Source organism: Globicephala melas, chromosome 1, assembly GCF_963455315.2.
Source record: "Globicephala melas chromosome 1, mGloMel1.2, whole genome shotgun sequence".
In the NCBI taxonomy this organism is placed as follows: domain Eukaryota; kingdom Metazoa; phylum Chordata; class Mammalia; order Artiodactyla; family Delphinidae; genus Globicephala; species Globicephala melas.
This window is the reverse complement of record NC_083314.1, coordinates 39,638,884-39,666,443: the sequence shown is the minus strand read 5'-3', so window position 1 is coordinate 39,666,443 and position 27,560 is coordinate 39,638,884. Positions and strand designations below refer to the sequence as shown.

General features: G+C 38.0%; 1 long non-coding RNA gene across 3 annotated transcripts in view; it reads right to left on the bottom strand.

Annotated features, from left to right (window-relative positions):
* The window catches only part of LOC115861809 (uncharacterized), a 59,115-nt gene that overhangs the window by 29,963 nt on the left and 1,592 nt on the right, over positions 1-27,560 (bottom strand). For all 3 annotated transcript variants that reach the window (XR_009563066.1, XR_009563068.1, XR_009563067.1), the window contains exon 2: positions 19,782-19,881. This is a non-coding gene — a long non-coding RNA (uncharacterized lncRNA). The remainder of the gene's footprint in view (positions 1-19,781; positions 19,882-27,560) is intronic.

The following is a 27,560-nucleotide window of genomic DNA, read 5'->3' as shown; positions in this document are numbered from 1 at the left end:
AGCGCCTGCAACCAGAAGGGGGTTATTCCCTGCATCCCACCCCACGTGTTCAGAGGCTCCTTGCTGGGACATGTGGCACGTGTGTGCTCTTGCTCTGCACCTGCTCACCTAACCTCTGGGTCCCCAGGGCCTGTCGCCACAGCATAGGTTCTGTTCTCCAGCTCTGTTCTGGGAGCCTCCTCTTAACAGCACATCACATTTTCTTCCTTCCGTCCATTTTCTCATTTGACCTTCAGACACCAACCCTGGGAGGTAGACAAGCCAGCAGCACTGTTTCCAGTATCCCCGGGACCTCAGTGACTTGGCCAACTTCAAATGGCAAACCACCGCCAAGGGCAGCAAGGAAACCACCTGCCTGCCGTCTTGGGACACTTACAGCGTGTGCCAGGCACCAGCACCTCACTGACCCTCACAAATGACACAGCCAGACAGGCACCTTTCTTCCCACTTTATGGATTAGGAGGCAGAGTTTTAGATCGTTCATGACTTTTCCAAGGTCATACCAGAATGTGAACCCCTTTCTCATCGGCTGCAGAGGCCTCCCGCCTCTGTGGCAGTGACTTTAATCTACTTCTCTGGATTCCTGGAAAACTGATTCTTTCCCAGCAGGATCCTACCCACCAGGAACAATGCAGCAAGCTCAGAGCTGCCAGAAGCACAGCCCTGGACACTTCAGTAACCTCTTCTCTTTGCCTGGAGACACTTCTGCTTAGAATTTATTGTCTGATGCTGAATAACATAGAATGTACTCTCATGACTCAGTCCTTTGGTGGTCAAAATCAGTTAATCATCAGAAAAATAACAACCCAGACTTGTTCTCACAGCAGTGTTTCAAGGGAGGAGAAACATAGATTCACTCTTTCCTTGACCTTGCCTGTTCATATAAATAGTTATTAGCCCTGGAAATCTATATTTTTAAATGCTTTTCAAGTGGTTCTAATGATCAGTCAGAATTTTCAGACTTCAGGTCCTGACCTATTGAGTGGTTTATGAAATCAATGTGTTGGACTGTGACCAGGAATTTTTAGAAGACAAACAATCAGTAGAAATGTGCACTACACGTAAGAATAAGTATTACTTCATGAAACTTTTGCCTTGGTTATGCATCTGTGTATATATGTATATGCATACGTACATGTATACTGGGTCACAACGTAACATGTATTTCTGTGGGTCAGCAAAAGCATTTGGAAAACTCCAGCTATTTGGTGTTCATAATCTGTTTGCCATTAGGATTAATTATATTAACAGTTCTCCCAGGACACTTTATACTCTTAAAATCTATTAAAGAGCCCAAACAGTTGTGTTTACGTGGATTATATCTATCAATATTTACTTTATTAGACACTAAATTGAGAAGTATAATGCTTTACTAATTGATTTAAAATAAAAACTAGAAACTCATTACATATTAGCATGAATAACATATTTTTAATTACACATTTTTTAAATAGGAAGAAGAGTAACACTGTTTTACGTTTTTGCACGTATCTTTAATGTCTGGAATGATGGACACACCCTAAGGTGACCCCAATGAGTCAAGCGAATGAGGGAGAAACTGTTACTTGCTTCCTTTTTTATTGAGGTATATAGTCGATGTACAATATGACATAAGTTTCAGGGGTACAACCTAGTGATTCACAAGTTTTAAAGGTTATACTCCATTTATTGTTACTTGCTTCTTGCCAAAAGAATCTGGCAAAGGTGAGATATAGTCACTCCCGTGATTACATTGTTATACAAGACTCCATCATAGCAGACTGAAGGTTTTTTTTTTTTTAATATTTATTTATTTATTTGGCTGTGCCAGGTCTTAGTTGTGGCATGCGGGATCTGCAGTTGCAGAATGCGGGATCTAGTTCCCTGACCAGGGTTAGACCCCGGGCCCCCTGCGTTGGGAGTGCAGAGTCTTAACCACTGGACGTCCGGGGAAATCCCTGGAGTAAGATTTTCCTGCTGGCTTTGGAGAAGTGAGCTGCAGTGTTGTGAGAGGCAAGGACCAATGCTGTCACGTGCCAAGGACTTGTGAGTAGCCTCTGGTTGCTGAGAGCAGTCCCTGGCCAACAATGAGCCAGGGACTTTGGTGCTACAAATTTTGCCAACTGCATTTGGCCAGTAACCAACGCACTTGACTGAGGATCCCTGAGCCTCAGGTAAGATTGCACCTCTGGGTAATGTCTTGATTTTAGCCTTGTGAGACCCTGAGCAAAGACCCTGAGAAGCTCACCTGAACCCAGACTCCTGACTCCTGGAAACTGATAAATGCGTGTTGTTTTAAGTTTCTATGGTTGTGGATATCTGTTACACAGTAATGGGAAACTAATGCAGATCACTCCTTATATCAGCTTCTGCATTCAATCTGTTGTGATAAGTTGTCTAAATTGAAGTATACGAAGAAAATCCAACCTCACACAGACATATAGTTAGAAAAGGGAAACATTTTTTTTCTTTTTTTTTGGCTGTGTCTGGTCTTCATTGCTGCACGAGGGCTTTCTCTAGTTGCAGCAAGCGGGGGCTACTCTTCATTGCAGTGCGTGGGCTTCTCATTGTGATGGCATCTCATTGTGGAGCACGGGCTCTAGGCGCACGGGCTTCAGTAGTTGTGGCGCACGGGCTCAGTAGTTGTGGCTCGCGGGCTCTACAGCACAGGCTCTGTAGTTGTGGCGCACGGGCTTAGTTGCTCCACAGCATGTGGGATCTTCCTGGACCAGGGATCGAACCCATGTCCCCTGCATCGGCAGGCGGATTCTTAACCGCTGCGCCACCAGGGAAGTCCCAGAAAAGGGGGACAATATTTTAATAGCTTTTTCAGGTCCTGGTGGGAGAGGGGAATGGGGAGTTATTGTTTCATGGGAATGGAGTTTCAGTATGAGATGATGAAAAAGTTCTGGAGATGGAGGGTGGTGATAATTGCATAACAATGTAAATGTATTTAATGCCACTCAACTATACATTTAATAATGGTTAATAAATTTTATGTTATGCATATTTTGTTATGCATATTTTACAGTTAAAAACAAATAAATTGCCCACAATTCAGATAACAAAAATGTTAGCTGCAATGTGGAACCTGAAATAATATCAATTTTCATACTCTGTTATGCTAAAATCCATTAGCCTATCTTGCACTTTAAATGGCTCTTTTACCCATGCATGACTTTGTAACATCATGCACCAATTATCTGAAAAATACTGGTCTACTGAATTACACAGATCTTCAAAAAGTTAACTCACTTAATTATACAATGTTTAAAAATCCACATTCATTAATATCACTATTAATCTCATCAGAAAAGTTATTAAGTTTGGGGAAACTGTCAAACCCATGATGTAAGAAAAAGGAGGAAAATGAGTAGTGGATACAGGTTTTCTAAAATTCTGATTTTTTTCTTGAGCACTCATATTTTGTCAGTGGCAACAAATACAGTCAGATTATTTCCTTGAAGTGACAAGCTCGCTTCATTCATTTAAGAGAAAACATCTGCCAAATACTCAAGGCTGGGTAACCATGTTTGTCAGTCCTTCCCTGAAGTAAGTGTGGTGTTCCGTGAAAAAGCAGCTATTTCAGCTTGAAACTCAAACAAACACACGGTGCTTTTCCCTGAGAAAACGTTGTCCTTCAGCCCGCAGAAGTGCTTTATGTGCAGTTCCCATTTTGTCACACAGAATATTAAAAAGATGAATACACAAGGATGGAGATTTAATAAAATTAATGCTTTTTACTGCCTCATCAAGAGCATTCTTCTTGAAACTGGCTTTCTTTCTTCCTTCCTTTCTTTCTTTTTCTTTCTTTTACTGTGAGCGCATGACAGCGAAGAACACAATGACTATTATTAGCACAGTTTGGTACCACTGCCTTGATTCATGCTAAGTTATCAGCAGAAAACTGCTGGTAAGTAAAAACCCACCGCTGCTTTTGTACTATCGGTGCAAATGTTAACACAGTGAAAATGTAAAATAACCTCTTAGTACTTTTATGAAAATGTTTGATCTCTCAGAGCCCCTGAAAGCGCCTTGGACTCTGTAAGTCCACAGTCCACACTTTGAGCTCAGCTTTTCTGCTTGAACCTCCCCTGCTTCTCCACCCTAGAACCAGTGCCCGTCCCCAGAGGAAATGCTCCAAACCGACCAACACCTTGTGTTTCTCAAATTAACATCTGACGTGGCTCTAGCAGCAAGTATTCTGCTCCTATCTCTTGCAATCAATATTCTTTCTAAAACATAGATTTGTTGTTCTCTTGCTTCAAAACCACTAAAAAGTATAAGATAAAAATGGCATCATGAATCAATGGGAAAGGATAGATTATTAAATAAACGGTGTCAGGACATTTGGGTAAACATTTCGGAAAGATTTTTTAAATTCTCGTCCAGTATATATCAAAATAAGTCCAAACTGATTACTGACCTAAATATTAAAAATTAAACCATAAACTAAGAATAAAGATAATATGTTTTTGAACACAACATGTGAAAAGTTTTTCTACTTAAACATACAAAAGCAGAATCCAATGGGAAGACCTAGCTTCCAAAGGCCATACCAAAGTCCATTGAGAAAAGGGTGAGGAAATGGGAGGCACAAAGAGGTGCTTTACCTCCCAATACCCATCCCAAATCCCTCAGGGCCAAGAGGACTGAGCTAAGAGGGGGCACCCCAACCTGACCACCTAGCTTTCTTTGATGCCATAGACCTTGGTCCGCAAACACTCTGCTTTGTGGCCTTGGCTGGGCGCAGGCCATTTTTCCCAGTGGCTCTGCTGCTCTATGACAGATCGAAGTCACTGGCTCTCAGCTAAAGTATGAAAGACCAAGTTCTTCAAACAAACAGTGGTTTAGGGCTGCATAATGTATGAAATGTTGGACTGTAGGAAAATTGAATGCTGCTACAGTCTAAGCTCTTGACGGTGACTGGTTTTTATTAGGCAGTGAGATGTTTTTATTTTCTATGCATTTTCAAGTTTGGTAACCCATCACACATGTATTGAGGCTCTAAAAGGGCAAAGCACTGTACTAGGTGCACAGTCCCTGTGCCGACTACAGCACCTGAGATATTATTTGATTGATGATTCATTCAACGTATTTTGGAATTAGTTGTCATATTGAGTGCCTACTATTTGCTATGTATTCTTAGACATTTTAAAAATAAAGCAGGAAAGGGACATGGGAAGCATCAGGACAGGGAGCCATTTTTAGGTAGGGTTCTATAGAGTTTTATCCATTTTCCAAAGATGGTCACAACCACATCACCCATCCAGCATGCTGTATTACAAAGTGGTCTCGTCACACACCATCAAGAAATAGCGTCTAATTCCCCTCCCTTTGAAGTAGGCTGACTATAGTGACGATCAATAGAATAAAGCAAAAGTGACATCCTGGAACTTCCGAAGGTAGTCATTACAAGCCTTGTAGCTTCTGCCTGGAATGCTTGACCTTGGAACACTCTCTCTCCCCCAGAAATAAGCCACTATGCTGTGAAAATCTCAAGTCTCATGGACAGGCCACATGTTGGTTGACAGCCCCAGATGAGCTCCCAGATGACAGCCAGCCTCAACAGTCAGCCATGTGAGGGAGCCATCTTCGTGGTCCAGCCCAATCATGCTTTCAGACGACTACAGCCCCAACTGAAATCTGACTGCAGCCACATAAAAGACCTGCCCCATTTCATAGCTCGATCCTGTACCACTAATATACGTCTGTCAAATGTAAAATGGCTGGCACAGGCTGGGAGGCATCCACCTCCATAAAGTAAATCAAGTGAAGGGATTCTGGAAGGACTATGAGAGAGGTCACTTTGGTCCTTGGGGAATCATGGAGGAGAAGCGCCTGAGCATGAGGGGCACTGAGTATAAGGGGAGGCATCAGAGCTCAAAGACAAAGAGACTCTTCGGCTTTGTCCTGGGCAACTGTTCGTCCTTTGCCCCCCCCAGCAGTGTCTGGACTTCCTGGCACTTTGGAGCTCCCATTCTTGGTACTAGCACAGAGCTCATCACAGCAATTTTTTTTTTTTTTTTTTTACATCTTTGTTGGAGTCTGATTGCTTTACAGTGGTGTGTTAGTTTCTGTTGTACAACAAAGTGAACCATCTATACATATACATATATCCCCATATCTCCTCCCTCTTGTGTATCCCTCCCACCCTCCCTATCCCACCCCTCTAGGTGGTCACAAAGCACCGAGCTGATCTCCCTGTGCTATGCAGCTGCTTCCCACTAGCTATCTATTTTACATTTGGTAGTGTATATATGTCCATGCCACTCTCTCACTTCGTCCCAGCTTACCCTTCCCTCTCCCCGTGTCCTCAAGTCCATTCCCCACGTCTGTGTCTTTATTCCTGTCCTGCCCCTGGGTTCCTCAGAACCAATTTTTTTTTTTAGATTCCATATATATGTGTTAGCATACAGTATTTGTTTTTCTCTTTCTGACTTACTTCACTCTGTATGACAGACTCTAGGTCCATCCACCTCACTACAAATAACTCAATTTCGTTTCTTTTTATGGCTGAGTAATATTCCACTGTATATATGTGCCACATCTTCTTTATCCATTCACCTGTCAATGGACATTTAGGTTGCTTCCATGTCCTCGCTATTGTAAATAGTGCTGCAATGAACATTGTGGTACATGACTCTTTTTGAATTATGGTTTTCTCAGAGTATATGCCCAGTAGTGGGATTGCTGAGTCCTATGGTAGTTCTATTTTTAGTTTTTTAAGGAACCTCCATACTGTTCTACATAGTGGCTGTATCAGTTTATATTCCTACCAACAGTGCAAGAGGTTTCCCTTTTCTCCACACCCGCTCCAGCATTTATTGTTTGCAGATTTTTTGATGATGGCCGTTCTGCCCAGTGTGAGGTGATACCTCATTGTAGTTTTGATTTGCATTTCTCTAATGATTTGTGATGTTGAGCATCCTTTCATGTGTTTCTTAGCAATCTGTACATCTTCTTCGGAGAAATGTCTATTTAGGTCTTCTGCCCATTTTTGGAATGGGTTTTTGCTTTCTGATACTAAGCTGCATAAGTTGCTTGTATATTTTGGAGATTAATCCTTTGTCTGTTGATTCATTTGCAAATATTTTCTCCCATTCTGATGGTTGTCTTTTTGTCTTGTTTATGGTGTCCTTTGCTGTACTAAAACTTTTAAGTTTCATTAGGTCCCATTTGTCTATTTTTGTTTTTATTTCCATTTCTCTAGGAAGTGGGTCAAAAAGGATCTTACTGTGACTTATGTCAAAGAGTGTTCTTCCTATTTTTCCTCTAAGAGTTTTATTGTGTCTGGCCTTACATTTAGGTCTTTAATCCATTTTGAGCTTATTTTTGTGTATGGTGTTAGGAAGTATTCTAATTTCATTCTTTTACATGTAGCTGTCCAGTTTTCCCAGCATCACTTATTGAAGAGGCTGTTTTTTCTCCATTGTATATTCTTGCCTCCTTTATTAAAGATAAGGTGATCCTATATGCATGAGTTTTTCTCTGGGCTTTCTAACCTGTTCCATTGATTTATATTTCTGTTTCTGTGCTAGTACCATATTGTCTTGATTACTGTAGCTTTGTAGTATAGTCTGAAGTCCAGGAGCCTGATTCCTCCAGCTCAGTTTTTCTTTCTCAAGATTGCTTTGGCTATTTGGGGTCTTTTGTGTTTCCTTACAAATTGTGCAATTTTTTGTTCTATTTCTGTGAAAAATGCCATTGGTAGTTTGATAGGTATTGCATTGAATCTGTAGATTGCTTTGGGTAGTATAATCGTTTTCACAATGTTGATTCTTCCAATCCAAGAACATGGTATATCTCTCCATCTGTTTGTATCATCTTAGTTTCTTTCATCAGTGTCTTATAGTTTTGTCTCCTTAGGTAGGTTTATTACTAGGTATTTTATTCTTTTTGTTGCAATGGTAAATGAGAGTGTTTCCTTAATTTCCCTTTCAGATTTTTCATCATTAGTGTATAGCAATGCAAGAGATTTCTGTACATTAATATTGTATCCTGCTACTCTACCAAATTCATTGATTAGCTCTAGTAGTTTTCTGGTGGCATCTTGAGGATTCTCTATGTATAGTATCATGTCATTTGCAAACAGTGACAGTTTTACTTCTTATTTTCCAATTTGTATTCCTTTTATTTCTTTTTCTTCTCTGACTGCTGTGGCTAGAACTTCCAAAATTATTTTGAATAATAGTGGTGAGAGTGGGCAACCTTGTCTTGTTCTTGATCTTAGTGTAAATGGTTTCAGCTTTTCACCATTGAGAATGATGTTGGCTGTGGGTCTGTCATATATGGCCTTTATTATGTTGAGGTAAGTTCCCTCTATGCCTACTTTCTGGAGAATTTTTATCATAAATGGGTGTTGAATTGTGTCGAAAGCTTTTTCTGCATCTATTGAGATTATCATATGGTTTTTCTCCTTCAGTTTGTTAATATGGTGTATCACATTGATTGACTGACTTGTGTATATTGAAGAATCCTTGCGTTCCTGGGATAAACCCCACTTGATCATGGTGTATGAGCCTTTTAATGTGCTGTTGTGTTCCTTTTGCTAGTATGTTGTTGAGGATTTTTGCATCAATGTTCATCAGTGATATTGTCCTGTAGTTTTCTTTTTTTGTGACATCTTTGTTTGGTTTTAGTATCAGGGTTATGGTGGCCTCATAGAATGAGTTTGGGACTGTTCCTCCCTCTGCTATATTTTGGAAGATTTTGAGAAGGATAGGTGTTTTCTCTTCTCTAAATATTTGATAGAATTCGCCTGTGAAGCCATCTGATCCTGGGCTTTTGTTTGTTGGAAGATTTTTTTTTTTTTTTTTTTTTTGCGGTATGCGGGCCTCTCACTGTTGTGGCTTCTCCCGTTGTGGAGCACAGGCTCTGGACGCGCAGGCTCAGCGGCCATGGCTCACGGGCCCAGCCGCTCCGTAGCATGTGGGATCTTCCCGGACCGGGGCATGAACCCGTGTCCCCTGCATCGGCAGGCGGACTCTCAACCACTGCGCCACCAGGGAAGCCCTGTTGGAAGATTTTTAATCACAGTTTCAATTTCAGTGCTTGTGATCGGTCTGTTTATATTTTCTATTTCTTCCAGTTCAGTCTCTGAAGGTTGTGCTTTTCTAAGAATTTGTCCATTTCTTCCAGGTTGCCCATTTTATTGGCATATAGTTGCTTGTAGTAATCTCTCAAGATTCTTTGTATTTCTGCAGTGTCAGTTGTTACTTCTCCTTTTTCATTTCTACTTCTGTTGATTTGAGTCTTCTCCCTTTTTTTTTCTTGATGAGTCTGGCTAATGGTTTATCAATTTTGTTTATCTTCTCAAAGAACCAGCTTTTAGTTTTATTGATGTTTGCTATTGTTTCCTTCATTTCATTTTCGTTTATTTCTGATCTGATCTTTATGATTTCTTTCCTTCTGCTAACTTTGGGGTTTTTTTTGTTGTTGTTCTTCTTCTTCTTTTTCTAATTGCTTTATGTGTAAGGTTAGGTTGTTTACTTTAGATTTTTCTTGTTTCTTGAGGTAAGATTGTATTGCTATAAACTTCCCTCCTAGAACTGCTTTTGCTGCATCCCATAGGTTTTGGGTCAAATCACTGTCATTTGTTTCTAGGTATTTTTTGATTTCCTCTTTGATTTCTTTAGCGATGTCTTGGTTATTTAGTAGCGTATTGTTTAGCCTCTGTGTGTGTGTATTTTTTACAGTTTTTTTTCCTGTAATTGATATCTAGTCTCATGGTGCTGTGGTCGGAAAAGATACCTGATACGACTTCAATTTTCTTAAATTTACCAAGGCTTGATTTGTGTCCCAAGGTATGATCTATCCTGGAGAATGTTCCATGAGCACTTGAGAAGAAAGTGTATTCTGTTGTTTTTCGATGGAATGTCCTATAAATATCAATTAAGTCCATCTTGCTTAATGTGTCATTTAAAGCTTATGTTTCCTTACTTATTTTCATTTTGGATGATCTGTCCATTGGTGAAAGTGGGGTGTTAAAGTCCCCTACTGTGATTGTGTTACTGTCGATTTCCCTTTTATGGCTGTTAACATTTGCCTTATGTATTGAGGTGCTCCTATGTTGGGTGCATAAATATTTATAATTGTTATATCTTCTTCTTGGATTGATCCCTTGATCATTATGTACTGTCCTTCTCTGTCTCTTGTAATAGTCTTTATTTTAAAGTCCATTTTGTCTGATATGAGAATTGCTACTCCAGCTTTCTTTTGATTTCCATTTGCATGGAATATCTTTTTCTATCCCCTCACTTTCAGTCTGCATGTGTGCCTAGGTCTGAAGTGGGTCTCTTGTAGACAGCATATATATGGGTCTTGTTTTTGTATCCATTTAGCCAGTCTATGTCTTTTGGTTGGAGCATTTAATCCATTTACATTTAAGATAATTATCAATATATATGTTCCTATTACCATTTTCTTAATTGTTTTGGGTTTGTTATTGTAGGTCTTTTCCTTCTCTTGTTTCCTGCCTAGAGAAGTTCCTTTAGCATTTGTTGTAAAGCTGGTTTGTTGGTGCTGAATTCTCTTAGCTCTTGCTTGTCCATAAAGGTTTCAATTTCTCCACTGAATCTGAATGAGATCCTTGCTGGGTAGAGTAATCTTGGTTGTAGGTTTTTCCCTTTCATCACTTTAAATATGTCCTGCTACTCCCTTCTGGCTTGTAGAGTTTCTGCTGAAAGATCAGCTGTTAACCTTATGGAGATTCCCTTGTATGTTATTTGTTGCTTTCCCCATGGTGTTTTTAATATCTTTTTCTTTGTATTTAATTTTTGATAGTTTGATTAATGTGTGTCTTGGCATGTTTTTCCTTAGATTTATCCTGTATGTAACTCTCTGCGCTTCCTGAACTTGATTGACTATTTCCTTTCCCATGTTAGGGAAGTTTTCAACTATAATCTCTTAAAATATTTTCTCAGACCCTTTCTTTTTCTCTTCTTCTTCTGGGACCCCTATAATTCGAATGTTGATATGTTTAATGTTGTCCCGGAGGTCTCTGAGACTGTCCTCAATTCTTTTCATTCTTTTTTCTTTATTCTGCTCTGTGGTAGTTATTTCCACTATTTTATCTTCCAGGTCACTTATCTGTTCTTCTGCCTCATTTATTCTGCTATTGATTCCTTCTAGAGGATTTATAATTACATTTATCGCATTGTTCATCATTGTTTGTTTGCTCTTTAGTTCTTGTAGGTCCTTGTTAAACATTTCTTTTAATTTCTCCATTCCATTTCCAAGATTTTGGATCATCTTTACTATCATTACTCTTAATTCTTTTTCAGGTAGGCTGCCTATTTCTTCTTCATTTTTTTGGTCTGGTGGGTTTTTACCTTGCTCCTTCATCTGCTGCTTATTTCTCTGTCTTCTCATTTTGCTTATCTTACTGTGTTTGGGGTCTCCTTTTCACAGGGTGCAGGTTCATAGTTCCCATTGTTTTTGGTGTCTGCCCCCAGTGGGTAAGGTTAGTTCTGGGGCTTATGTAGGTTTCCTGGTGGAGGGGACGTTTGATCCAGCAATTCCACTCCTGGGTAGATATCTTAATAAATCCCATACTTAGACCAGCTGGCAATGGATTTTGGAATGTAGTCTGCAGTCTTCCAGTCCCTCAATGACCTGGATGCCAGAGGCCCACGGTTCTGCAGTCATCCTCAGGAGTCTCTCACAGGCCACATATCAAGCAAACCTCAATCCTCTTGGACACCTGGCCCCCAAAAAACTCAGAGTCATAGTGAGGTGGGGCCTCTCCCAGGAGCACGGTCAGATGGCGGGAAAGTGGATCCAGTGCAGAAGTTGTGCTGGCATGGAACTGCCAAACCACAGCCAGACAGTCCAGGCAACGAACTCTCATCACACCATTTGTCATGTGATTCTCCTCTTTCTGCCCTCCACCCCCACCCCATCTCCTTGTCCTGTGTCATTTACTCTCATAGTACCTCCATGAGACACAGGGGCTGGGGGGAGGGGGGAGGTAGAAAGAGAAGGTAACTAAAGCATGGAGAGTTCAAGAGTACTGGCCAAAATTACATAGTTCAGGTCTCCCAAGTCCAGAAGGAGATGTCTTCATCCTATGTGGGTCAGGTTATGGATCACCCTCAGCTAAGGAAGTATGTGCTCTTTCTTAGATGTCATGACCACACAGGGTAAACAGGCTTGAAACATCTTAGGAGGCAGTAGGGCCACATGTATCATCCATCCTCAGGTTGCCTGGATTACTTGGAACTTGTTGGTGGTCATTTGTTCATCTCAAGAGGTCCATAAACAACAAAAATTATACCCAACAGAGGAAGTTGTTTTTAATGGGTTGGAGTGAGGCACTGATGTCTCTGTTTATTCCAAGTTTCCCTAGTGGTTTGATGGCTTGTGAATCACTGCTGTAGTCTCGATTCTTTTTTTTTAATTAATTAATTAATTTATTTATGGCTGTGTTGGGTCTTCGTTTCTGTGCGAGGGCTTTCTCTAGTTGTGGCAAGCAGGGGCCACTCTTCATCGCGGTGCGCGGGCCTCTCACTATCGTGGCCTCTCTTGTTGCGGAGCACAGGCTCCAGACACGCAGGCTCAGTAATTGTGACTCAGGGGCCCAGCTGCTCCACGGCATGTGGGATCTTCCCATACCAGGGCTTGAACCCGTGTCCCCTGCATTGGCAGGCAGATTCTCAACCAGTGTGCCACCAGGGAAGCCCTGTAGTCTCGATTCTTGCTACCTAAAGTGCAGTAGTCAGACCACCATCAGAGACATCATCTGAGAGCTTGCTAGATATGCAGAATCTTGAGCCCCATCTTGAGACCTGCATTTAAGATCCCTAGATGAGTAATATTTTAAGTTTGAGAAGCACTGACTTAGAGGAAGTGGTTCTCAACTTTGGCTGCACATTGAAATCACGTGAGAGCTCTAAAATATATTGATGGCTGGGTCCCACTACAGAAGAACCTAGCTTAATTCATTGGTTTCAGGTGTGGCCTGTTGGGGATGATTTTTAAAATATTCCCCAGGTGATTCTAATGTTCAGTCAAGCACTGATCAAGAAATCGGGACCTAAAAGCTGTAGTCCCCTCAAATCCCAGAGGGGCTGGACTGTTGTAGGAGTCATTATGATCCTGGAACAGAACAGAATGCCCAGATCACAGAACGAGAGAGAGAGAGAGAAGACTCCATCTGGTCCACCTTCTTCCTCCTACAGCCTCTGCTTTCCCTATTAGAAATTGTGAATTTCATTTAAGAAGCGTGTCAGCAGAGAATCAGATAGTAGTAAAGGTGCTCTGGGTTTTTATTTCTAGCGCTGCCAGCTCTGAGTGAATCACTCAGTCCTGAACTCACAACCATTTTGAATTTGTTTCTTCAGCTGAAAAATGGAGATGATGGTATCAACAAATGTTATCAATGACATAAACAGTGCTCTGCTAATTCTATACAAGGCATTTAAAAATCTAATCCATGGGATGGCTTTTTTAAATGACCACCTCTATAACGTATTTATAACATACTCAATTTAGAAAATGAGAATAAAAATATAAACCCCTCAATTTATGGAATATGCCAGTTTCCCAGTTCACGGCATGTATGTGAACACCCTGGAATACAGAGGGGCTGGACATATGCGTTGTTCTCTATCCCTGTATCTCTACAATCCCAATCATACTTTACACTCACACTCTATAGATATTCTTTCTCCCCTCTCTATGTTGGTTTCTACTTTCCTAGTCAGCAATTGCTAAAAAAGAAAAGTAAGAAAGCCTAGGACAACAGAACTGCCCAAAGCTTGCTTCATTTTTACAAGAATATTGTGCCCCATTAGTTGGAAAATACAGTAGCTTAATTTTGTATTTTAATCAATGTCACCATCATACTTGTACCTATGCTAACAAGGAAATATTATGAACTTGAGTTTTGTTTCTACTTTCACCAAAACTGGGTATTTGGATCCAGGAATATTAGAAATTCTACTCAGATATTTTAGATCTCAGGCAGAAGTTTCTAATATTACTTTTCAGATGAAGAAACTAAAACTTAGAGGAGTAAAAAAAAAAAAAAGAAAACAACGAAAGCTGAGAGGGGTAAAATGTCTTTTGCATGTGGAAGGACAATGTTTTTCCCTCATTGTCCCCTGATGGGAAATTGGATTGTTTCCAATCTCTGCCTATTATAAGTAACACTGCTGTGAACATTCACATATAAGTCTTTGTGTATACATATATTTATGTTTTTCTTGGATGGGTATATAGGAATAGAATTGCTGGGCCCAATGGTAAGTTTATGTTTAATTTTTTAAGAAAATGCCGAACTGTTTTCTAAAGTGGCTGCACAATTTCATATTCCCACCAGTAAAATATGAGGGTTCTAGTTTCTCCCTTTCCTCACCAGCCAACCCTTGGTATCATCAATCCTTTTTATGATAGTCATTCTAGTGGCTGTGTAGTGACATCTCATTGTTGTTTTCATTTGCATTTCACTAAAAGCTAATGTTGTGAAGCATCTTTTATGTACATATTAGCCACTGTATGTTTTCTTTGGTTAAAGGTCTATTCAAATATTTCATTCATTTAAAAAACTGGATTATTTGTTTTCTTATTATAAAATTTGTAAAAAACAAATTGTAAGAGTTCTTTATATATTCAGATATAAGTCCTCTATCAGATATATGATTTACAAATATTTTCTCCCAGTCTGTGGCTTGTCTTTTCATTTCCTTAATGGTGTCTTTTAAAGAGCAGTTGTTTTTAATTTTTATGAAGTCAAATTTATTCATTTTTCTTTTATGTATCATGTTTTTCTTGTCATATCCAACAAATATTTATCCAATTCAAAGTCACAAAAGTTTATTCCTTGTCATCTTCTAGAAGTTTTACAGTTTTAGGTCTTATATTTAAACTTATAATCCATTTTCAGTTAAATTTTGCATATGGCATGAGGTAAGGATTTAAGCTTTGTTTTGTTTTGTTTGCACATGGATATTGTCCCAGAACCATCTGTTGAAAACATGTCATTTCTCCCATTGAATTACCTTGGCATGCTTGTCAAAAATCAACTGACCATAAATGTAAGGGTTTATTCTTGGACTCAATTCTGTTTCATTGATCTATATGTCTATCCTTATGCCAGTACCACACTATCTTGATTACTGTTGCTTCATAAGTTTTAAAATCAAATAGTCCTCAATCTTTGTTCTTTTTCAAGGTCATCTTAACTATTCTAGGTCCTTTGAAATTCCATACAAATTTTAGGATCAGCTTGTCAATTTATACAAAAAAATCTTACTGGAACCTTAGTAAGGATTGCATTGAATCTATAGATCAAATTGGGAAGAATGGCCATTTTAACAATATTGAGTCTTCTAATCTATGAACATAGAATATCTCAATTTATTTAGATCTTCTTTCATTTCTTTCAGAAATGCATGTCTTACACTTCTTTTGTTAAGTTTATTCCTATATATTTTATTCTTTCTGATGCTAATGGGAATGGAATTGTTTTTTAAATTTTATTGTTGTACAATTCACTGCTAACATATAGAAATACAATTGATTTTTTTATATTGATCTTGCTAAACTTGTTTATTCCAGTAGTTTACTTATTTCTTTAGATTACTTAGGATTGTCTATATTCAGGAACATGTACACAAATAAAGTTTTAGGTCTTTCTTTCCAATATGCATGACTTAATTTTCTTGCTTCACTGCACTAGTTAGAACCACAAGCACATATTGAAATGTGAGATATCTTTGCTTTTTTCTCAACCTTAGGGGAGAAAGCATCTTTGCGGGGGAAACATTGTCTTTCCTCAAAAAGTATGATTAAGCATGTAGATACCTTTTATCAGGTTGAGGCAGTTCCCTTCTATCCCTAGTGTGTTGAAAGTGTTTATCAATAATGGGTGTTGGGTTTCATCAAATTCTTTTTCTGTGTCTACTGGCATGATAATCTGGTTTTTGTTGTTTATTTGATTAATATGGTATATTGCATTAATTGATTTGAGGGTACTAAACCTACATTCCCGGAACACAGTGTATAATCCTTTTTAAATACTGCTGGATTCAGTTTCCTAGTATTTCATTAAGAAATTTTGTGTATACATTCATGAGGAATAATTGCTCTGTAATTTTCTTGTGATGTGTTTGACTGATTTTGATATCTGGGTAATAGTGGTCTCATAAGTGCATTGGGAACTGTTTCTCTTTTATTTTCTGAAAACGTAGGGCTGGTAATCTTTCTTCATTAAATGTTAGGTAGAATTCACCAGGGAAGCCATCTGGGCCTGCACTTTTCCTTGTGAGAAGATTTTTAATTACCAATTCATTTTCTTTACTTGCTATTGTTCTAGTCAGATTTTCTATTTTCTCTTGACTTAGTTTTGTTATTTGCATCTTGATAAAAATTTCTCCATTTAAACTGTCTAATTTGTTGGCACAAAGTCATTCATAATATTCTCATAATACTTTTAGTTTCTATATGGTCAGTAATCATGCCCTATCTTTCATTCCTTATTTTGTGTTTTTTCTCTCCTTTCTTTCTTGATCAGAATAGCTAAAGGTTTATGAATTTTGTTGCTGATTTTTGAAATCAGTTTGTTGTTTCAAAGAAATGACATTTGGTTTCACTGATTTTCTATATTTTTTTTTGGTTTTTATTTCATTAATGTTTGGCTTTGATCCTTATCATTTTCTTCTTTCTGCTTGCCTAGGGTTATTTGCTTTTTGTTTTAGTTTCCTTAGTTAAAAGCTTAGATTGTTGACTTGACACCTGTTGCTTTTCTAATATAGGCATTTAAAGCTATAAGTTTCCCTCTTAGCATTGCTTTAGCTGCAGTCCATAAATTTTTATATTCTTTTAAGCTTAAAATAATTTCTAATTTCCCTTGTGATTTCATTTTTGACCCATGGGTTATTTTATAGTGTGTTTTAAAATTTCCAAATATTTGGAGATCCCCTAAATTATATTGTTGATTTTTCTAATTTAATTCTATTGTGATCAGAGAAACATACTTTGAGTGGTTTCAATCCTTTTACATTTATGAAGAATAATTTATGAGCTTGTTGTATTCTGTTGCTGTGGGTGAAGTGTTATATAGATATATTTTTATGTCAAGCTGGTTGATAGTGTTGTTCAAGCCTTCTATATCCTTACTGATTTTCTGTCTATTTTTTCCATCAATTATTAAAAGTAGGATACTGATATTTCCCAACAATTTGAATGGTCTATTTCTCCTTTCAATTCTGTAACTTGTTGTTTCATGTATCTTGGGGCTCTGTTATTAGGTGTATTAGTTTCCTGGGCTGTCATAACAAATTATCAAAAACTAAGTGGCTTAAAACAACAGAAATTTATTCTCTCACAGTTCTGGAAGCTAGAAGTCCAAAATCAGACTTGACAGAGCCAATATTCCCACTGCAGACTCTAGGGATGAACCCTACCTTGCCTCTTCAAACCTCTAGTGCCCCCACATGTTTCTTAGCTTGGGCACAGCATAACTCGTATCACTGCCTTGGCAGTCACATGGTCTTCTTCCTTATTCATTTATGTATTCCTTCTCCTCTTCTTCTAACACCACCAGTCATTGGATTTAGGTCCCTCCCCCTACCCCATTCCAGTATGATCTTAAATAATTACATCTGCAAAGACTCTGTTTCCAAGTAAGGTCACATTCTGAGGTTCTGGGTGGACCTGAATTTTGGGGAGGATACTATTCAACCCACTTCAGTATGAATACATTTATAATTGTTGTATCTTTCAGATATATATTGATGCTTTTATCATAATGAAATGTCCCCCTTTGTCTCTAGCAATATTTCTAAAAATCTAATTTGTGTTTTATAAGCTTCATAAAATCAATTAAAAGGCATTATATTGTAGCATTATTTACAATAGCCAGGACATGGAAGCAACCTAAGTGTCCATCGACAGATGAAGGGATAAAGAAGATGTGGCACATATATACAATGGAATATTACTCAGCCATAAAAAGAAATGAAATTGAGTTATTTGTAGTGAAGTGGATGGACCTGTCATACAGAGTGTCATACAGAGTGAAGTAAGTCAGAAAGAGAAAAACAAATACTGTATGCTAACACATATATATGGAATCTAAAAAAAAAATGGTTCTGAAGAACTTAGGGGCAGGACAGGAATAAAGATGCAAACGCAGAGAATAGACTTGAGGACACGGGGAGGGCGAAGGGTAACCTGGGATGAAGTGAGAAAGTGACATTGACATATATACACTACCAAATGTAAAGAGCTAGTGGGAAGCAGCCGCATAGCACAAGGAGATCAGCTTGGTGCTTTGTGACCACCTAGAGGGATGGGATAAAGGAGCGTGGGAGGGAGACGCAAGAGGGAGGGGATATGGGGATATATGTATACATATAGCTGATTCACTTTGTTATACAGCAGAAACTAACATAACATTGTAAAGCAATTATGCTCCAAAAAAGATGTTAAAAGAAATAAAAAATTTTTTAAAAAGAGGCATTCTATATCCTTTCATATTCTAGAAGAGATTATTATATATATTATGAAACTCACTTATTCCCTGAAAACCTTAAATAAAAACTAAGTAGAAAATCTGCCTATTAACTTTTTAATAACATTTATAACTTCTATCATGAATAGTCATCTATATGAGTTTTTTCTTAACTTCTTGAGTCAATCTTGGCAATTTAGAGGTAGTACAGTACACTGTAGTGTTTCTCAATAGAAGTTCTATCTACATTTTGGATGGGTCAATTCTTTATTGTTCAGGACCATCCTCACACTACAGGACATTTAACATTTTGGGTCTTTATTCACTAAATGCCAGTAACTTTCCTCAGTCTTTATAAACACTAAATCACACCCCCTATGCATTTCCGTATGTTCCTTGGGGAGTCATTTGAGAACCAAAGACATAGTAGTTTAGAAAGCGGACTACAGAGCCAGACTTCTTGGGTTTGAGTACAAGCTCTGACACTACTGAACAAAACTTAATTAAGTTACTTGACATCTCTGTATCTCAGTTTCTTTATCTGTAAAATCGGAATAGTAATGATACCTATTTAATTATTATTGTGATGATTAGATTGACAGATGTAAAGTTCTTAAAACAATGGTACATAGTAAGTGTTTGATATTAGCAAGTATTATTCCACAAATTTGTCATCTCAACAAGTTTTTATGTGACAGGGTATTTTTGAAATATTGTTTTTTTCACCTGTTAGTTCATTTTTTTCCTTATCCCTCCTCCCATACTCCTTTTAAGCAGCTAGGCAGTTGCGAGCTTGTTGTTTTAGGGAAGGGATAAACCGGGGTAGTAAACAGAAAAAAAGAAGTCTTCTTGAACTTGATTTCTAAAAATGTAAGCCATTATGGAAATAGAGAAGGTTCAATATATAGATAAAATATTTGGGAGAAATATAACTGGAAAGAACTAGACTCAATCTCACCTCCCTAGAACCCCACCCTGAGCTACACCAAGACTAGAAAGAAATTCCCCCAGACTAAGGAAGAAGAGGATATTGTGGGGAAGTAATAAGAATATAGACATTGATAAATCCCCAAAAGACAGGCCCTGTATCCTGATTCACAGAGTACCAGGGAAGTAGTAAAAATCCACACAAATATGAGTAACCTAAGGCAGGGGAAAAGAGAAGCTGTACTCTGAGCCTTGCAGTAGTCACATGATATCAGAGAAGAAATGACTGGGAGGGGAGATTATGCTGACCAAGCTTTAAAGAGGCTTGCATTTAGTACCCCTGCATGGCAGTGAGGAGCAGAATTATGCCCATGCTCCTACATGTGACGTGGATGTAACAGGGAGAGAGCCACCATACCTGAAAGGACTAGGCAGACAGGAATGAAGACATCTCAGTCGCAGATAGTATGGATCAATGACTGAGGACCAGACTGAATGATGGACATCTCAGAAGATACCTGTGTGAACAGATAACATTGAGGACCAGGTGAGTATCTTCCCCTCACCCATTCCTCGGAAACACAAAGACCACCTCCCACCTCCTCACTCCTCTACCTGTCCCCTTCCTTGACTCAAAGGAAGAAATTCCAAACTGGCTGAGATCAGGTTTCCATCCTCTCCAATAAGCTAGGGCTTCAAGAAGAAAATGAGATGAATTATAGAAAAATAAACTTACATTTCCTGTGTAACTGTGTTGTGGACAGATCAATACTCATACCTTAGCATAGTGTTGTTCATATTATTCTCTTTAAGTGTTTAGAGCTATGTATCTATTGATCTATATATCCCTGTTTTACTTTTGTTTGTATTTTCTTTATTTTCTTTTTTTTTAGTAGGTTTGTCAAGGTTTGACCATTTTATTGGCATTTTTCAAAAATTCAGCTCTTGGATTAACCTACAGTCTATTTTTCCTGTCTCTTAAAAGTCGCTAAAGGTTTTATCTTTACTTTTTTCTCCTATATTCCTTTCAGTTGTGTTTTAGTTGTTCTTTTTCTAATTTCTTGACTTGAAAGTTCATTTCTTTCATTTTTAAAATAAAAATATTTACTCTAATGAATTAGCTTCTGACTTAGGGGGATACTGTTTTCTGGAATTTGAAAGTTATGTAGAATTAAAATATATGATACAATGGTGTGAAAGTCAGGAGGAGAGTAAAGGAGTCAAAGTGTTCTAAGATCCTTCCCTCATCTAAGTAGAAGTTAAAAGTGCCAACTAACATGAGTCTTTGATAAATCAAGGATGTATGTTATCATTTATAGGATAACCAATATTAAAAGAAACCCAAATTAAAGGAAAAAATGAAATATAAAATATATTAAAAAGAAGGCAAAAAGGAAAAAAATACAAAGTAGGAGAAATAGAAAGTACATAGTATAATGGTAGGTGTAACAGAAATATATCAGTAATTATATTAATTCTTAATGGCCAGATTTTTTAAAAATGAAGAGTGTCAGACTGGATGAGAAAATAAAACCCAACTATATGCTGTTTAAAAGAGACATCTAAAATTAAAAATACAGAAAAGCTGAAAGTAAAAGAATGAAAAAAAATACCAAACAAACATGAACCCCTAATCCCCCCCAAAAGCTGGTGTAGCTATATTATTAGCAGATAAAACTGACTTTAAGGTAACAAATATTACTTGAGATAAAGAAAGTAAATCCATAATAATAAAAGGTAAAATTCACCAGAAGAGTTAGTAATTCAAAATTTAAATATACCTAATAACACAGCTTCAAAATATAAGAAGCAAACATTGCAAAAAAAGTACAAGAAATAGACAAATGCACAATCATAATGAAAGATTTTAAAACACCTTTTGTAATTGGTAGAAAAAGCAGATGAAATACCAGTAAGACAATAAATGATTTGAACAACCAAATTAAATGTGTTAGACAAGGATACGTTATATTAAAGTATAATAACAACAACCCTAGAATCTCAGCAGTTTGAACACACATTGTGTTCACAAACAACACTGTGCGTATCACATTGTGCATACCTTTCAATTTAGCAATTTCATTCTTAGATATGTAATCTAAAGAAATTTACACATGAGCACCAGGAAAAATGTATAACATATTTGTTTGTAATAAAAAAAAATCAGAGACATCCTAAATGTCCATTCATGGGACAATGGATAAATTGTGCTTTATTCAAACAATGAAATATTATACAGCAGTATAAATTTATGAAATACAGCTATATGAAAAGATAAATCATAGAAACAAAATATTTTGTGAAAAATCTAGACACAGAAAACTATATATGATATAATACTATTTTTATAAAGCTCAAAACTAGGCAAACTAAACATAATAATGTTTATAGATACATACATTTGTAATAAAACTACTATCAAGGGACTTTCCTGGTGGCGCAGTTGTTGGGACTCCACACTCCCAATGCAGGGGGCCCGGGTTAGATCCCTGGGCAGGGAACTAGATCCCACATGCATGCTGCGGCTAGGGGCTCACGTGCCACAACTAAGGAGCCTGCCTGCTACAACTAAGACCTGGTGCAACCAAGTAAACAAATACATAAATAAATATTTTTTTTAAAAAGCTACTATCAAAATGTACGGGAAGAGGTGACAAAGTTTAGGGAAGCCCTATACATATTCTTTTGTATGCATGTTATTATATTAAATGCATTAACTTTAGAGAAGCAAGTTGGTGATCTATTTCTGTAACATAAGACTGTAGTCTCGGGCTTCCCTGGTGGCGCAGTGGTTGAGAGTCCGCCTGCCGATGCAGGGGACACGGATTCGTGCCTCGGTCCGGGAGGATCCCACATGCCGCAGAGCGGCTGGGCCCGTGAGCCATGGCCGCTGAGCCTGCACGTCCAGAGCCTGTGCTCCACAACAGGAGAGGCCACAACAGTGAGAGGCCCACGTAACGCAAAAAAAAAACTGTAGTCTTATACATTCATATATACATATCGATTTCATTTATTTCATTCTCTGCAATTGCTAGAGAAAGAACCTAAGGATATGTAACAAATGTTTAAGAAGGATAACCCCAGGAAAGTGGAATAAAAAGAGTGTGGCCAGCTTCCCTGGTGGTGCAGTGGTTGAGAGTCCGCCTGCCAATGCAGGGGACATGGGTTCGTGCCCTGGTCCGGGAAGATCCCACATGCCGCAGAGCGGCTGGGCCCGTGAGCCATGGCCGCTGAGCCTGCACGTCCGGAGCTTGTGCTCCGCAACGGGAGAGGCCACAACAGTGAGAGGCCTGCGTACAGAAGAAAAAAAAAAAAAAAGTGAGGACAGTTTAAGAAACCTCTGGGACAACATCAAGAGTACTAACATTTGCATTATAAGTATCCCAGAAGATGAGAGAAAGGGGCAGAGAACATATTTGAAGACATAATAGCTGAAAACTCCCCTAATCTGAGAAAAGAAACAGACATCCAGGTCCAGGAAGCACAGAGAGTCTCAAAGACGATCAACCCAAACAGGACCACACTAAGACACACTGTAATTAAAATGGCAAAAACTAAATACAAAGAGAGAATAAAAGCAGCATGGGAAAAGTAACAACTTATACACAAGGAAATCCCATAAGGATACCAGTTGACTTTTCAGCAGAAACTCTGCAGGCCAGAAGGGAGTGGCACAATACATTTAAACTGATGGAAAGGAAAAGCCTACAACCAAGAATACTCTGACCAGTAGGCTTTCATTCACATTTGATGGAGAGATCAAAAGCTTTACAGACATGCAAAAACTAAGAGTTCAGCACCACCAAACCAGGTTTACAAGAAATGTTAAAGAGACTTCTTTTAAGTGAAAAAGAAAAGGCCTAGAAACATGACAATTACAAAAGTAAAGATCTCATTAGTAAAGGTAGTAAATCAGCCATGTATAAAACTAATAGGAAGGTTAAAAGACAAAGTAGTAAAATCATTTGCAGTAAGTAGTTAAGGGATACACAAAACAAAAATATGTAAAATATGATGTCAAAAACAGTACACATGGGTGGGGGGAGTAAAATTGTAGGGTTGTTAAAATTCATTTGATCTTAGGAGGTCAGCCATCTAAAACAATCATAGATGATAGACAGATAGATGACAGGTAGGTAGATAGGGTAGACAGAGATCGATTGCTATGTAAATTGTGGGGAATATAGTCAATAACTACGCAATATTTCTGTATGGTGACATATTATAACTAGACTTATTGTGGTGATCATTTTTAAATGTACAGAAATACCAAATCACTATGTTGTGTAACAGGAACTAATGTAGTGTTATAGGTCAATTATTCTTCAAAACCAAATAAACTCTTAGAAAAAGAGATCTGATTTCTGGTTACCGGAGGTGGGAGTGGGGGGAGGGGGAATTTGATAAAGGTGGTCAGAAGGTGCAAACTTCCAATTATAAGATAAATAAGTACTAGGGTATAATATACAACATGATAAATATAATTAACACCACTGTATGTTATACACGAAAGTTGTTACCAGAGTAAATCCTAAACTCTCATCACAGAAAAACTTTTTTCTATATTTTAAAATTTTGTGTCTATGTGAAATGATGGATGTTCACTAAACTTATTGTGATAATCATTTCATGATGTATGTAAGCCAAATCATTATGCTGTATACCTTAAATTTACACAGTGCTGTATATCAATTATATCTCGGTACAACTGGAAGAAAAAAAGAGAGAGACCCCATAAATCTCCCTAGCCCCTTCCACCAGTAAGGAACACAGTGAGAAATCAGTTGTCAGTCATGTGCAACCAGGAAGAGGGTCTTACCATAATCCATCCATGACGGCACCCTGCTCTCAGACTTCTAGCCCCTACACTGTCAGAAATAAATGTTTATTATTTAAGAAAAATATCAACTGGTCATATTTGTGTGGGTCTATTTCTGGATTCTATTCTGTTCCATTGGTCTATGTGTCTATGCTTTCACCAATACCACACTGTCTTCATTACTGTAGCTTTATAGTAGTCTTAAAATCAGATTGTTTGAATTCTTCAACTTTGCTATTCATTTGCAAAATATTTTTGCTATTCTGGTTCTTTTACCTTTCCTTATAACTTCATTATTTTTTTTAATTTAAAAAAATTTTATTTATTTTTTGGTTGTGGTGGGTCTTCGTTGCTGTGAGCGGCTTTCTCTAGTTGCAGAGAGTGGGGTCTACTCTGCGTTGCAGTGCACGGGCTTCTCATTGCAGTGGCTTCTCTTGTTGCGGAGCGTGGGCTTCAGATGCTCGGAGTTGTGGCACATGGCTCAGTAGTTGTGACACACAGGCTTAGCTGCTCTGCAGCATGTGGGATTTTCCCAGACCAGGGATCGAGCCGGTGCTCCCTGCATTGGCAGGCAGATTCTTAACCACTGCACCACGAGGGAAGTTCCCTCCTTATATCTTTAGAATCAACTATATCTACAAAAATTCTGCTGGGTTTTATTATTACAATTGCATTAAATGCATATATGAATTTAAGGAGAATTGACATCTTAATTATACTGATTCTTTTAATCCATGAACACAGTATGAACGTTCTTTGATTTCTTTCAACAGTGTTTCATAGTTTTCAGCATATAGATCCTGCACATGTTTTTTTAGGTTTAGACATTACCTAAGTATTACACTTGTGGGGGACGGGAGCAGGTCAGTTTCCAGTTGTTCGCTGCTAGTGCAGAAATATGATTTATTTTTGTATGTTAACCTTTTATCCTGCAACCTCCTAAATTCACTTATTAGCACTAAGAGTTTTACTAGACAATTATGTCACCTGAAAATAGGGACAATTTTATTCCTTCCTTTCCAATCAAAATGCCTTTTCTTTCTTTTTCTTCCTTACTGCAATTGCTAGGACTTCTAGTGAAATATGAAATAGGAGTAGTGAAAACATAATCTTTGTGTGGTTCCTAATCTTGGGGGTTGGAGACATTCAGTCTTTTACCATTTAGTATGATGTTAGTTCTAGGTCTTGTAGATGCCTTTTATCAGATTCCCTGTTACTCCTAGTTCACTGAGTTGTTTTGTTTTGTATTAAACATTGATGTGAAGACAGTTACATCCTTTCTGAAACTTAATGTACACATTCCATTTGTTCGCTGTCTGTAAAAGTGCAACATTTTTTAAGATAGAAAAGCATAGATAAATAGTGCCATCTCTTGGAGAGACTACCAAGACCACATCAAATGGTACTGTCCATCCTCACGCTTCACCATCTCTCTGCCATTTCAGCAATGTAGTTTCTCTGATGGGGAGCAAGCAAGACTGCTTGCTCACCAAGTCCAAATCAGGCCAGGCAAAGCTCGACTAGTCAGAAGCTCCAGTCACTGAGTCCTCTTATGAAGCAAGTCACACCAGCTGGTCCTCTGGGTCACAGATGGAGGACGTTTCTACAGCTATTAAAGAACCAATGACCTCTATCTGGATAAGACTCTGGGGCTCAAAGTATGATTTTTCTCATCTTGGTTGAACAGAAAAAAATGTGTTTTTTTTTTTTCTTAAGGAATACAGGTGAACCTGTCAGGTTCATGGCGAATTTTGTCAGTTGGTTTTTTGTTTTGTTTTGTCTTGCATCTATTAATAGGATCAAGTAGTTTTTCTTGTTTAGTCTGTTAATATGGTGTATTACACTAATTGATTTCAAATGTTGAGCAAGCCTTGAACTCCTGGGATAAATGACACTCAGTCAAAAGTATTTTTCTTTTTATATGTAGCTGAATTCAATTTGCTAATTTTTTTTGAGGATTTTTGCATCTTTGCTCATGAGGGATATTGATTTGGTTTTCTTTTTGTGCTGTTTTTATCTGGTTTTGGTATCAGGTAATGCTGGCTTCATAAAATGAGTGGGGAAGTTTTCCTTCCTCTTCTATCTTCTGGAAATGCTTGTGTAAAATGGCTATTATTTTGTTCTTAAATGTTTGGTAAAACTTGCCAGTGAAACTATATGGATCTGGAGCTTCCTTTTTTTTTTTTTAAGGTTTTTAAATACCAATTCAGTTTCTTTAATAGTTATAAAGCTATTAAGCCTGTCTATTTCTTCTTGAGTGAGTTTTGGTAGTTTTGATAGTGGTCCATTTCATCTGAGTTGTTGAATTTGTGAGTATAGTGTTGTGTGTAGAATTCCCTTATTATGCTTTTTGGTGTCCATCATCAGTAGTGATATCTCCTCTTAGAGCACGTATGTTATAGGAATGACCTAATAAAAAACTGAAGACAAAGTAGAGAATGGATGTATCTGCAGCTGTACAGACCTCAAACCTTGTTATCATTGACTCTTTCCTGTCTTTACCCAATTCCATATCCAGTCAGATACCAACTCCTCTTGATTTGTCTTTGCCAATTTCCCCCATTCCCTTACTGCTTGGCACTGTCCTTAAATACTTCTGAATTACCTACATTATTCTACCTGCCACCTAACTAGTCTTACTGCCTTTCTCCACTTTAATTCACCCTTCATACTGCTGCCAGACTTATCTTCTTAAACCTCCAATGGTTCCCCATTGCCTATAAGATAAACGCCCTCCACAGCTGGCTTAGCCTTGCCTTTTGAACTGCAGTTCATTTTATCTCCCTAAATCAGGGTTTTTTAACCCATAGGCTTTGGAGGGAAGAGGTGGGTCATGAATCTCCTAAAAATTGAGTATAAAACGATGTATAAATGTGAAATTTATTTCCAGAGCAAGGTCTACAGCCCTTATCAGATGTTCAGAGTGCTAAGAGAAATCTTCAAACTAATCTCCATCTCTACTATAATGTATCAAGAACACACTATACAGCCTCTCCAACAGTTCCCACTTCAGTACAAAGTGAACAATCATTTCTGAATTTAGATTCACACACTTTTAATAATCTCCCCTAACAATAACATTTTACAGATAAGGAAACAAGTCTAGCACTTAAACTCTTTTGTCCAAAGTTACTTCTGTAGAATTTGCTTTCTGTGCAAATGATTTAGTGTTTATCTGCTATTTTCTTGGACTTTTTATGAATAAATGTCATATGTCTCCTTGAGGTCAGGAACTAAAGTTCTTTGAAACTGCAATTATCTTTATTATCTTACAAAAACTAGCTGCTCAAATGTTTGCTGAGAACAGTGGTCATGATAATGACAGTCACACTGAGGCAGGGGAGAAAGGCTGATTAATGAGTACATACTGGGTTAAGA